Below are 12,905 nucleotides of genomic sequence, written 5' to 3'. Positions count from 1 at the left end.
GGGAGAGGCCCGCGTAACGCAAAAAAAAAAAAAGATAGTCTCAAACTGTATTTAAAAGAAAGGATTCAATACTATATTGTCTGCAAAGAACAATAGGAACAATAGGACACCACAGGTTGGAAGGAAAAGAATGGAAAACATATAAAAAGCAAACATGAACCACAAGAAAGCTGGAGTTATCAATCCTACCTTCTGGCCAAATAGTAATACTGGCAAAGCAACAATAGAACAAAAACAAATAACCAGTGTGAACCCATGAATCTAAAAATAGCAAAATACATAATAACAGGAAGGACATAACCACTGTGAGAAATAGATCAATCAACCAATTAAGCCTGAGATTTCAATTTGCTCCTTCAGATCTGAACCATGCTGTTAGTTAATGTGAAATCCCACACTCCTGGAACAGAAAATAGACATGACTATACACGATATGTGAAACTTTACAAAATGATCATTTACTATCAAGAGGAGCTGAGCAGAAATAGAAGCAGAATGAGGTCTTCAGGCCCAACGCTGCTGACGTGAGCTACAAACACACACACACAAAACAGCAGTGCACGTTTTATCCTAACTAGACACGCCTGGGACAAACTCAGCCTTGGGCTTCTGAGGAGGGGCAGGTTGTGAGTTATCCTGGATGATCTGGAGGGGCCTCTGTCAGGGACCCAGCCTGAAGGCCATGTGGCCACCCCCCTGGACCACCTCAGGCTCGCCCCAGGGTGCGGCAGAGAGACTCACTCCGAGGCGTGGACAGGGGTGCAGCCCAGGGGAGCCTGAGCTCATGCGCACCAAGAGGGGCTCTCCAAGGAAATAAACACGAAATCACCGGTGCAAAACCAGGTACAAAAGCAAATGTTTATTTAGAACAAAAAAAAGGAAACCACAAATTTTAAAAAGCATCCAAAATATAAAAGGAAATAGCAATATTTTAAAATTAATGACCATCATTAACAATTCTATTTTATGCTCCATAATTTCACTGCCTACCCTTTGGTGGCCTCTTGATATGACCACAAAAGAATCCAGAGAGGGAATTCCCTGGTGGTCCAATGGTTAAGACTCCGCGCTCCCAATGCAGGGGACCCGGGTTTGATCCTTGGTCAGGGAACTAGATTCCACATGCCACTACTAAGAGCCTGCATGGTGCAACTAAAGATCCCACATGCAGCAACTAAGACCCAGCGCAGCCAAATAAATAAATAAATATTAACAACAACAACACAGAGAAATACCATCCTTCTGAAAACACCGGTGGATCAGGATGTGCTTGGCCAGCTGGAGAGGCAGAACAAGTGCCTTGGCTCCCTACAAACACAGGGATTTCAGAACATTCTATTTTTCAAGAGTCTCGTACCAGAAGAAAAAGGGAGGGGGGACGGTGCTGTCGTAATTGGGTCGGGCTGCATCATGGAGGGCAGTCCAGGAGGTGAACCAGGTTTTGACCGGCGTGGATGAGCACCAAGGCCTCTGCCAACAGCTTCACGTTTTACACACCTCACCTGGCACTGCCAGGCACGGAAAGTCGCAGGCTCCCTCCGTCCCCCACCCCTTGCCCCAAACTTTCCTGTCTTGAAGCCAGAGAGCCAGCCCAGGAGCCGGGGGCGGGGGTGGGGGGTGGGGACGTGCTGGGAAGAAACCTGTCTTAGTTTCCCGTGGAGTCTGTAATGAATTACAAATCTGGTTGTTTAAAACAACAGAAATTAATTTTTTCACAATTCTGGAGGCCAGAAGTACAAAACCAAGGTAGGGTTGGTTCCTTCTGGAGGCTCCGAGAGAGACTCTGCTCCAGGCTTCTCCCAGCTCCTGGTGGTGCCAGTGATGTGTGCTTGCTGGGCTTGCGGCCGCATCGCTCCGCTCTCTGCCCTGGTCACTGAGACAGGAGATAGATGGGCTCCAGGCTAGACATTTACAGCTGGCCTCCTGTTTACATTCTTTGGGGCAAGAAAAAGATGGGCTTCAGGCTGGACACTCACGACCAGCCTCCTGTTTGCACTTCAAAATAGAAGTAACGGGCTTCCCTGGTGGCGCAGTGGTTGAAAGTCCGCCTGCCGATGCAGGGGACACGGGTTCGTGCCCCGGTCCGGGAGGATCCCACATGCCGCGGAGCGGCTGGGCCCGTGAGTCATGGCCGCTGAGCCTGCGCGTCCGGAGCCTGTGCTCCGCAACGGGAGAGGCCGCGACAGTGAGAGGCCTGCATACCGAAAAAAAAAAAAAAAAAAATAGAAGTAACAGCAGAAACAGGGTAAATAAGCCACGACAGTTTAAGATAAAAGTCACGGCAGGAACAGAGAGGGGCTAAACCCTGTTTAAGTAAAAGATCAAGAGGTCATATATTTCCCATCCTTGGGGCAAGGGAGACATTGCATATGCGCAGAAAGGCTCCTTGGGGGTCAAAAAGGAGGGGGCAGCACCCCAGAATAGGTGATGCCAAGGCCCCCCATAGGCCTCTGGTCTGGAATCCATCTTGGAAAAATGTTGCACACTTATGTTGGGGAGGATCCTAGGGCGTCGGGTGTGGAAAAGGCAACCAGATGATGGGTCAAAGGTAAAAAAAGCCCGGGAAGAACTGCCCTGTATAAATGATTTAACCGCCTCTTTACTGTGCTCCCTGCCTTAGGGGGGATGCCCACACCCTTTTTCTCTGCGTGTGTATCTCTGCCTTGCTTCTGTCTTAACTAAACAAACTGCTTCTCTGGGCGCTCTCCCACTTGTTGTACTGTCTTTAATAGTAAACTTTGTACCTGTTTTTATAGTTTTTGCCTCCTTGAGAAATGCATTTTCTCAATGGAGGCAAGGGCCGGGGAAGTTTTGCTTCTCAGTCTCTAGCCCCTGGTGGTATAGTGGCTAGGGTTTTCATACAGGTTATCCAGGTTCAATTCCTGGGCAGGGAACTAAGATCTCGCTTCAAGCCACCTCTCACTGCTGCCTCTCCAAGAGCATTACCACATGGCCTTCTCCCTGTATCCAAATTTCTCTCTTCTTATAAGGACACCAGTCATAATGGGATTAAGGCCATTCAGGATGGTCTCCTTTTAAGTTGACTACATCTGCAAAGACCCTGTCTCCAAATAAGGTCCCATTCACAGGTCCTGGGTGGACATGAATTTTGGGGAGTACCATTCACCCTCAGTGCACCATCCCTCTCCCAGATACATAGCAAAATCTTCATAGATCTTGAAGCCACTGCACATTCATAAGTAGACCTACTAACCAACTAAATGTATCCCCAGCCCCACTTCCTCTTAGCCAGGCCCCAGAGATGCTCTGGGCCAGCCTGAGGCCACCTGACACACAAGCACACTGGAAGGAGACAGGGGTCTGAACCACCGTGGTTACACACCTTTACCAAGTTTTACATCACACCTTACCCTCCAGGCCTTGGGAGGGGCTGAGGCCTGAGTGTCAGAACCACATAGCAAACCCGCCTGGGCCCACCGGCCAGGGTGGTTCTGGGAGCTACGTCCACCCTGAGCTCCAGCTCAAGCCACCTACACACAGCTTCTAGATGCCACAGAGTGGGTGGTCATTTCTGTACAGCAGGCAAGGTGGGGCCCAGGTGCTTGAGGGGCAGCATCAATCCCAGGTCGCAGACCCGACTCAGCCCCACATCCTGAAGCTTCCCTGAGGGTCTTCTGTGGGCCTCTTGGACCATCAGGCCTGAGGCCACCCCAAGCCCCTACCCCACTGAGGAACTTTCCAGCCCTGCCATACACCACATTGCAGTGGGGTCAGCTCTTGGCTCCCCAAGTAGGGGACACCCAATTAAGGGGCAGTGGGTGCTCAGCCCCTGAAGAACACGCTGGCTGTGCCCTACAGATGTCCGTGTGATGTCCGTGTGATGTCCGTTGTCCCCAACCAGGTTGGGGTCCAAAGGTGGAGCCAGGGGCAGTTCTTGTTCTTCTAAATGAACAACTTTTATGTCCATCCAACAAATACTGACCGAGTGGCCATTCTGCGCAAAGCACAGGTCTAGGTGCTGTGGGTACAGCGGTAAACAGACTAGGGACCCTTCCCCCAAGGAGCCAGCACTCCTAGGTGGCAGGAGAGAGATCTGGAAAGAGGCACCTGGGTGCTGGGGAGAAATACCGCACGAGGGGGATGTGGGGAGCCGGGGGCGGGGGAGGGAGGCCATGGGGCCAGCGTGGGGACACCAGGGGAGGGCCTCAGCCTGACACCACGCTGAGGGTCAGGGCTGTAGATGAGTCCATCTGCTGCCCTCACTGCCCCTATGGAGGACTCTCAGGTCTGCAGGCCTGGGCGAGGGGGAAGGGTAAACACGAGGAGACCCTCCCCACAGGCGCAGAGGTGAGCAGCCACAGAAACGTCAGTCTGCTCACAGGCACCTGTCAGCCGGGCCAGCAGAGGCTGTGGTTGCCATGACGGGATCTGCTGTCTGGGTGCAGGAAGGAGAGGCGAGGCCTGCGGTGCCCCCCACCAAATTCTCGCTCCCCCGCCGGCCTCACATCCGCCCCCAGCCCTGCTCAGCCCTGCAGTCCCCCATCCTCCCCAGCCCCCAACACCCACAAGGGCAATAGCACAAGTGGTGCCTGTATCCAGGCAACTGTCTTTCTTACCTAAACCAGGGAACCAGCAGCTAATAAAATGTCCCCCCATCACCACCTTGGCAAATGAAAACCCACAGCCCCAACATGGGCCAAGGGTGCTTGTGCACCTTGCCCTGAACCCCTGCCCCCACCCAGCCACCGGGGCAGCCACAGTCCTGGTGGGTCCAGCCCCGCCCCGCAAGCTGGGCACTGCTCCCACCTCCTCTGGAGCCCTTGGCCAGCCCTCCCCACCTGTCCCCAGCTCCTGGAGGCTCCTTCCACCCTCCTGCCCTCCCCTCTGCCTGCTACCCTTCCCAGTCCCCCTCTCCCCCTCCCCCTCTTGGGTCCCCTCCCCCTCCCCTCTTCCTCCTCCCCCTTCTCAGTCCTCTGGCTGAGGGATGTCATCCCTTTGCAGACTGACCGTTCTGCCCTCTAGTGGATGGTGTTCAGGGCCTCCTGAGCCTCCCTGGTCTCTCTGGGGTTGGACAGCCATGAGCAGGTGGCCTGTCTCCTCAGCCTGGAGCTCCCACAGTTCCTTGGACCTGGCCCCCGACACATGCATGGCATCTGCCTCTCTCAGACTCAAGCCCTGGGCTTCAGTCCTCACAAGGCCATGCCCTGCCCCACCCCCCGGGGACAAAACCAAGCCAGGGTGGGTGATGGCCCCCACCTCAGCCCCCACCCTGATGGATGGCCCAGGAAGGAGGGCTCCCTTCAGGTTATTACCGAACGCAGGTTCAGCTGCTCGCAGCTCAAAAGCCAATAATTCAAGAGGCAAGTATCAATAGAAAGGAAAGTTGCTTTAATCACAAAAGCCAGCAATCTGGGGAGAAGTGGATTCATGTCTCAAGACCAACTCTGAAGATTCTGCTCAGCCATGACAGTTTTTAAAGGGGAAAAAAGGGAAAGAATCTCAGTGAACCATTGAGGGAGGATGTTGGATTCTGCATCATTCTCCATCGTGTGCACGCTTCAGACATTATCTTGCCTGCGTGGTCTGCTTATAGGATTGCTGAGGGGACTGTTGCAGGTAGTCATTTTTTAACTGCTCAATTCCTTTTTTCCCCCCCTTAAGATTTATTAATTAATTATTTATTTTATTTTATTTTTGGCTGCATTGGGTCTTAGTCATGGCACGTGGGATCTTTGTTGAGGCACGTGGGATATTTCATTGCGGCGCACGGGCTCCTCTCTAGTTATGGCGGGCAGGCTCCAGGGTGCGTGGGCTCTATAGTTTGCGGCACACGGACTCTCCAGTCGAGACACATGAGCTCAGCAGTTGTGGCGCACGGGCTTAGTTGCCCCACGGCATGTGGTATCTTAGTTCCCTGACCAGGGATCGAACCCGTGCCCCCTGCATTGTAAGGCAGATTCTTTACCACTGGACCACCAGGGAAGTCCCTAACTGCTCAATTCTTCATTCTTTTTATCTAGGAAACAAATCAACAGATTAGGCAAGCCATGGTGTGCATTCAGGAGAGCATAAGTCAGGAGTTTGGTTAAATTGCCTAGTGATCTCGTTCCTATAATTAGGTTCTTTTAAGGTTGGAGGGGAACAGAAATGGGCAAACAGGAAAGGGGCAAAAGAGCTGCTTTCAATTCCCCACTGTCAAACATCATTCCATTTCTATGAGATCATGGGTGAAGGTTCATCTTCTGTAACTTCTTCATGCTGATATAAGGCACTGTATTCTTAGAGTGGAAGATGTCAACATGCGCCTGTAGTATCTCTTTACTGATAATTTTAATTGCCCGCTTACATATATGGGCAGAGCAAGCTATAAGTATTTTGATGCCCTCAAAGATATAGATTATTATGAGCGATAATATGAGTCCCATTCTCTTGAGGCAGTTCTTGGAATTGTGCTAGCCATAGATTCAGTGCTGCTCAAGTCGGAGCAGCTTCTTTCGTGGCTGCAGTCTGGTCATCATAGCAAGAAGTTCCAGGCTATTCTCAGCACGTCCAGAGAACGACTACCTTGACCTCAGAGTCTTCTACCTGCCTTCCCCCCACACACACACCTTCTGCCCAAGTGGGTCTCTCTTCACCTGGGCTTGAGGCTTTGGTCTTCACACACCAGAGGTGGGGGGTCTCCTGGGAGACCAGGCAGAGGCTGGGAATATCCCCTGCCCAGTCTCCCATCTCCTTGGGTCCCTGCCAAGGGGCTGTCACTTGCCAAGCTACAGGGCTGGAGAACAGTGGTCAGCCCCCCAAAACTGGCTGTGTTCCTATGATCCTCTAGCCATGGTGTCCTGGCGACTCACTGATGCCCCTCACTCAGACCTCATCAGCATCATCAGAAAGAACATCTGGTCCTGGTCACTGAGCCTGGGAGGGCTCTCTTGTGACATGGTCGGTCACATCTTCTTGTCTGTAGCTGGGCCACTTAGAAGGGGGGCTGCCTCTCTCATCCCCTCCCAGGACATTGTATGTCTCCCAGGTCGACCTCAAGTATGCTGGACCCCTGCCTGGACCCCTTTGTCCGTTCCAGCGCCAGGGCTCCAAGACCCGCCAGCTTGCACTGCCCCTCCCAACTCGTCCATTTCTCTTCTGGTTCCCTGCTGCTGTCACCTCCTCCCTCTTCACCCAGACAGCCTGCTCTGAGCTCAAATCTGCCCCCAAGATTCCCCATTTCTGCCCCCTGGTGTCTGAGCCGAACCCTGATGGCCCCACCCAGTCCATTCTGTGTGCCTGTAGCTGGGAGGTCCAGCTGGGCCTGCATGTCCTGGCCCCTCCCTTCCCATCTTCTCAGCTGGCTATCCTCCCATTGCCCCCAGAACCCCTTGCTGGTTCTGTGAGACCTAAGTCTTCTCCATCCACTTCCTCTGGAGCCAAAGGCAGGGTCTGAGCAAGGAGTGGGGCCCTAAGGAGCTGCTGTGTCCATGGCACATCCTGCACACACACTCACACCTTCACCGGCCCCTGGCCTGCCTGCGACCCACCCTCTTTGCTGTCTGCTGGAATCCTCAGAGCTGGCCCCTGGCTGCCTTCAAGGGCCTTTACTGCCTGCAGGTGACGAGCTCCCAGATGATGTCCTAGCACCCAGCCTGGCACAGCATGGTGGTCAGGCAGGTTCTAAGCGGGGTCCCCAGCCCCTGTGGGCACTGTGGAGCCCGTGGAGCCCTAACCGATCTGGGTCCAAGCACTGTCAGCTGCCACCCCTCGGAGCGATGCAGAGAGCAGAGCCTCCTGCCCTCTGGCGGCAGGACGGGGACAGGGCAGGGAGCCAGCCCAGCTAGTGTTCCTGGCTTGACACACCAGACCTGGAAGGGAGCACCAAGTTCCTAGAGTTCAGCTCCTCATTGACAGATGGGGAAACTGAGACCCAGAGGTGGCAGGGGCCTTTGACAAGAGATGGAGTCCCCCAGCCTCAAGACGACTTCCCTAGTGGGCTAGGCACTGGTCACAAACCAGTCTGTTCTCACCCGACTGTCCCCCTGTCCCCAAGAAATGATCATCCCCACAATGTTCCTGATGGTTTGGGGGTCTAGGGTTTAGGAACTTTAACAATCAACCCGAGAGGCTGGGGTTATCTGGACCAGCAGGGCTCACACCCCAAGTCAATGATTTGGGGAGCTAGAGGGACAGAGGGCACGGAGCCAATTTTCTTCGTGGGAAAGAGCTCTCCGGAAATGGGTAAGAACGAGAGGAAGGAGCAGGCAGGTCGCAAACAAGGTAACAGCTGACGTAGACACACATGAAAACGCTCACCCACAATTAAAGAAAAGCAAAGGGCAGCTGTCAAGTTTCACCTGTGACTTAGCAAGTCTCAGAAATCTGTAATACAGGGTTGGCGATGCTGTGCGGATCAGACCCCTCACACTCGACGTCTTGTTTACAGAGATGAACTCAGCAAGAAAAACAGGCAAGGGGGACCACAGCTCCCAGCAGCCGAGACCCGTGGCCGTCAGCACAGGACCTGTGGCCACCACCGCCTACCAGGAGAGGCGTGAGGACGCAGCCAGCCAGGTGGAGGGCACCTCACCCCTCAGACTGGCTGGACGGTCCAACCGCAGCCGATGTCGAGGTCTGGAGGTGTGGGGCATGGGCAACACTGTTCGTTTCACCAAAATCTCTGCAGGGGCCCGAGCCCAGCCTGGACCAGGCTCCGGGCTCCAGGCTCAGGGACGGCGCCACAATTTGTGACTGCAGCTTTGCCGACTGGTGGCCCCCAGACCAGCCTGAAAGGAGGGACCGGCAAGGTGTGTTTGGCTCCACGATGAGGGGTGTCTGCTTCCTTCCCAGGACACCTACTTCATCCAGGCTAGAGGCTGCTCTCATGGAATCCAGCTGTTCCTGCCCCCTTGACCTCTACCTGCCCTTCTGCCAGCCTGCCCTTTGGGCCCCTCCTTTCCTCTAAACTTCTAACTGCCTCCTCCTGGAGCATCTGCTCCTCTGAACCACCCCTCAGCTTTTGCCCTCAGCTTGGTTCCTTGAATGGCATTTGGGGATTTTAATGTCCCCGAAGTTGAGAGGGTCTGAGGTTGCCCAGGGCTTCCTTGCCCTGGGGATGGGTCTAGGCATGAAAACTTCTATCATTGTGAAGTCCTGAGCTAAGGTCTGTCACAATGTCAAGGGTCTTACAACAGCGTGGGGAGGCCTCTCTCTTTCAGTACCAACTCCCAGACCTCTAGGCCCATCACCTTCATGAGTGAAATAAAGACCTTTCCCCACGGTGGCTGCAGCAGGTATTCTGCAGAGTGGGCTTTTCACTGTTCCTTCCCAGACATCCTGCTCCAGGGCACCAGACTCTTGCCTTTGATCTCTCCTCCTCATCTGACCGTGGAGGGGGCTTCTGGCCAACACCTTAAGACACAGCCCCATCTCCCAGCGTCTGTGGGAGGGCAGGAGTCTAGCTCTGATAAGCACCAGTTAGCAAGCCCAGGTAGGCTTCACAGGGACCAAGCCCCTTCCCACTTTTGCAATTTTCCACTTCTCTGACTCTACTGAGCCACCCCCCTCCCTACTTCCTCATTTTTCCTTTAAAACATCCCATCATCTCTGCACAGATCTGGAATGGAGCTCAGCTCCTTCCCTACTGGCAGAGTTACAGAATCAAATCTTTTTCCACCACTTTGACCAGCGTCCAGGAGCCTCTGCCACGCTCACAGGGCCTCAAAGGTACCTCTCATTCCACGCCCTTCACTCCTGCCCCCAGACCAGTCTACACACTGCTCCCTGCCCTGGGGGGTGCACAGTGCCCTGTTATCTGGGGATAACAGCTGGGGGCACACTCAGAGACGCTCCCCACCCCACCTTCCTGGTGGATGCTGGCCTGGCTTACGAACACAGATCCGCTGAGTCAGGTATTTCATGGGAAGCTACTTGTCAAAATAAGCAGCCTGGGATGATGATTCAGAACACACTGGAAATATAGGAAAGGAAGCTCTTGTAGAGGCAGGAGCCCCACATCCCAGCACACATGCTGGTTCCTGGAACGGTCTCAGGCCCAGGGACGCCTGCCCAGTCTGCCCCCAAACAAAAACACACAGTGTGCTCCTCCCCCACATACACCTGCTACACACATGCACCTGGTCCCCCTCCTATGATGCCCCCCACCCCGGCCCTGGACTCTTCCCCCCAACCTCACCCCTCTCAGCTTTTTCAGGCAAACACCTCCTCCCCATCCTTCTCACCACTCTCTCATCCTCCTGTCCCCCACCTCCATTTCCCACCCCGTGGTCCCAGAGGGAAAGGGCCTGCAGGGCTGGGATTCCACCCACCCAGCACAGCCCTGGGAGCTGAGGGCAGTCCTCACCCCAGTATGACAGGAAACAGACAATGGTCCCCTTTTACTTTTTGTATTTTAATTCAGATTACAAATAATAAATGGAATATTACCTGTCATATCAGTAAACAAAGGATGTCACAGTCATCAGCAATTGCAGCCCTCCAACGTGAGCCGGTGAGGCCTAAGGAAACCCAGGTTGTGAAAACACAGGATACTGGCCCCCATAGCTAAGATGCATATCAAAGAAATGATTTCAGTGAGCCCAGACTCTTGCATCTTCCCATACATAGAAAAGCGCTAAATTCCTGAACTTGAGGTATCTAGTTTTCTTTAATTAATAGTAATCTTTTGTTCCTACTACCTGCCCTTGGTTGCAAAACTTCTATATAACCTGGCTGCCCCCCTTGCCTCTTCGGAGCAATTCTCTCAGGGTTACTTGAGATGCTGCCTCCGGGCTTGAAGTCCTAAAAATTCCCATAGAATAAAACGTAACTCTCAACTTTTAGGTTGTGAATAATTTTTTAGTCAACACAAATAATTCACAAAAGTAAAAATAAAAGGATAATAAAATTCTTTTTTAGAAATTTTAATAGGAATCTAAACAGAAAACCTCTTTGTACTTTTATCAAGCGGTTTTAAAGCACAGACATCAGAACTTCCCTGGCAGTCCAGTGGGTAAGACTGCACTTCCAATGCAGGTGGCTCAGGTGTGATCCCTAGTTGGGGAACTAGATCCCGCATGCATGCCTCAACTAAGAGCTCACATGCCGCAATGAAGTCCCCGCGTGCCACAGCTAAGACCCAGTGCAGCCAAAATAAATAAATTTTTTTTTTTAAGGCACAGACATCACTGAAGATGAAACAGTACTGTCCTGGGTCCTTTCAGTCGTGTGAGATGGTCCAGGTGCTGGTGGCAAAATACTGGGATGTGGTCACCTGATGACCATTCCTCCCACCATCGCTGGGGCCCAGGACTGCTCTGTTCCGTTTCGTCTTCTGATGCACTTGCTTCCCCTGTTTCTTCTCTTTGCACGGAGGGCAGCAAGTGGGAGATTCCGGACCCTCCACTGTGTTAGGTAGAGCAAACTGCAGCCACAGAGTGGTGTCTGCAGAAAGAGGCTGATACTTCCGAGGCCCCATGGGAAACTGAAGAAGCAGCGTCATCCTTCCAGGTGATGCCATCATTCTTCCGTTTTCTTACTAGTTTAGTCATTGTGGGCATAGTTGGTAATAGTTGATGAGTCATGACGAAATAATTCCTGTAACCAAGCAGGACCCTATGGTGCCTTCTCCCATATCCTCTGCTTTAGCTCCTCTCTGAAGTACCTAGATAACAGTATCTGACACACATTTCCAGAGCAGTCTTACAGATGCTAAATCCCCCGCCAAAAGGCAGATGTTAACTACTTGCTGACCATGAGCCCCAGGACTCCTGGAGCCTAAGGATACTGTTAATCCCTGTGACACCACCCTGTTACCTCACCATCAACCTATCAGAGAACTGTGCATGAGCTGATCACACACCCTGGGACTCCCCTCCCACACCTGGCCTCTAAAAAGGCTTCCCTGAAGCCCACTGGGAGTTCGGGCTCTTTCAGCACTAGCTGTCCCGGACTCCTTGTATGGCGCCTGACAATAAATGCTGCACTTTCCTTCACCACCGGGTGTCAGTAGGTTGTCTTTACTGGGAGCCTGCCAGCGGACCCAAGTTTGGCTGGGTAACATTCCTAGAATGATGAAGTAGCAAAATGTCTCAAGATACCGGAAAAACAAGACAGGGGTCAGTGGGCCACAGTGGTTAAGTGCAAGCCAGGAGGCGCTTTACTCTATTTAGAAACAAAAGTAACCTTGTGTTCCCTTTGTGCTTTGAAGACCTGTAAAAATTAAAGTCTCACAAGACTTAGAACTGCCCACTACCTGGCGTGCTTAAGAGGCAACCGAGACCGAAGCTGGCCCCGGCCCGGGAAGGTGCAGCAGGGGTCCGTCGGGGCGCGGCCTGGAGGGGCGGGGAGAGGGTGCAGGAAGGGGAGATGGGAGTCGCTAGACGCGGAGCGGGCGGCGTCGGGGAGGGAAATCGCGGGGAGGGGGAAGGGGCAAGGCAGGGAGGAGGACGGGAAGGGAAGGGTGGGGGCGGGAGAGGGAGGGGGAGGGGCGCAGGCTCGGAGCCCAACACCCGCCCACCTGCGGGTGCTCAGGGGACGGAGGCGGTGGGGAGGGCCAAGTGCCAGGGCCACTCCGGACCGGAGGGTTCTGGGGGCGCCCCTGAAGTGGGGGAGCCTGCTGAGCTGAGGGCTTCCGCTCCGCGCCTCGGGGACCACTGAGGATCGCGGGAGGGCCAGGAGGCCGGCTAGGGACCAGGCCAGATCCTCCGGCCGGGTTTGTCAGCGCGGCCTCAGGTGGACAGCGACCCAGGCAGCTAAGGATACCTGGGCGGAGACCCCCGGCCGGAGGCCCTCCATGTCTTTGTCTGAATGCGAAGCCCCAGGGGTGCCGGGCCGCGGCGCAGCCCCGCCTTGGTGGGCCTGAGCCCAGGAGTCAGTCCTGGGGTGAAGGGGCTCCTTGCACGGCCCAATGCCAAACCCCCACCGAGGGTCTGCGCCTACGCTGCTTTCTCCGAGAGAGGCAC

Source organism: Delphinus delphis, chromosome 19, assembly GCF_949987515.2.
Source record: "Delphinus delphis chromosome 19, mDelDel1.2, whole genome shotgun sequence".
NCBI lineage: Eukaryota > Metazoa > Chordata > Mammalia > Artiodactyla > Delphinidae > Delphinus > Delphinus delphis.
This window is presented reverse-complemented; position numbering follows the sequence as displayed.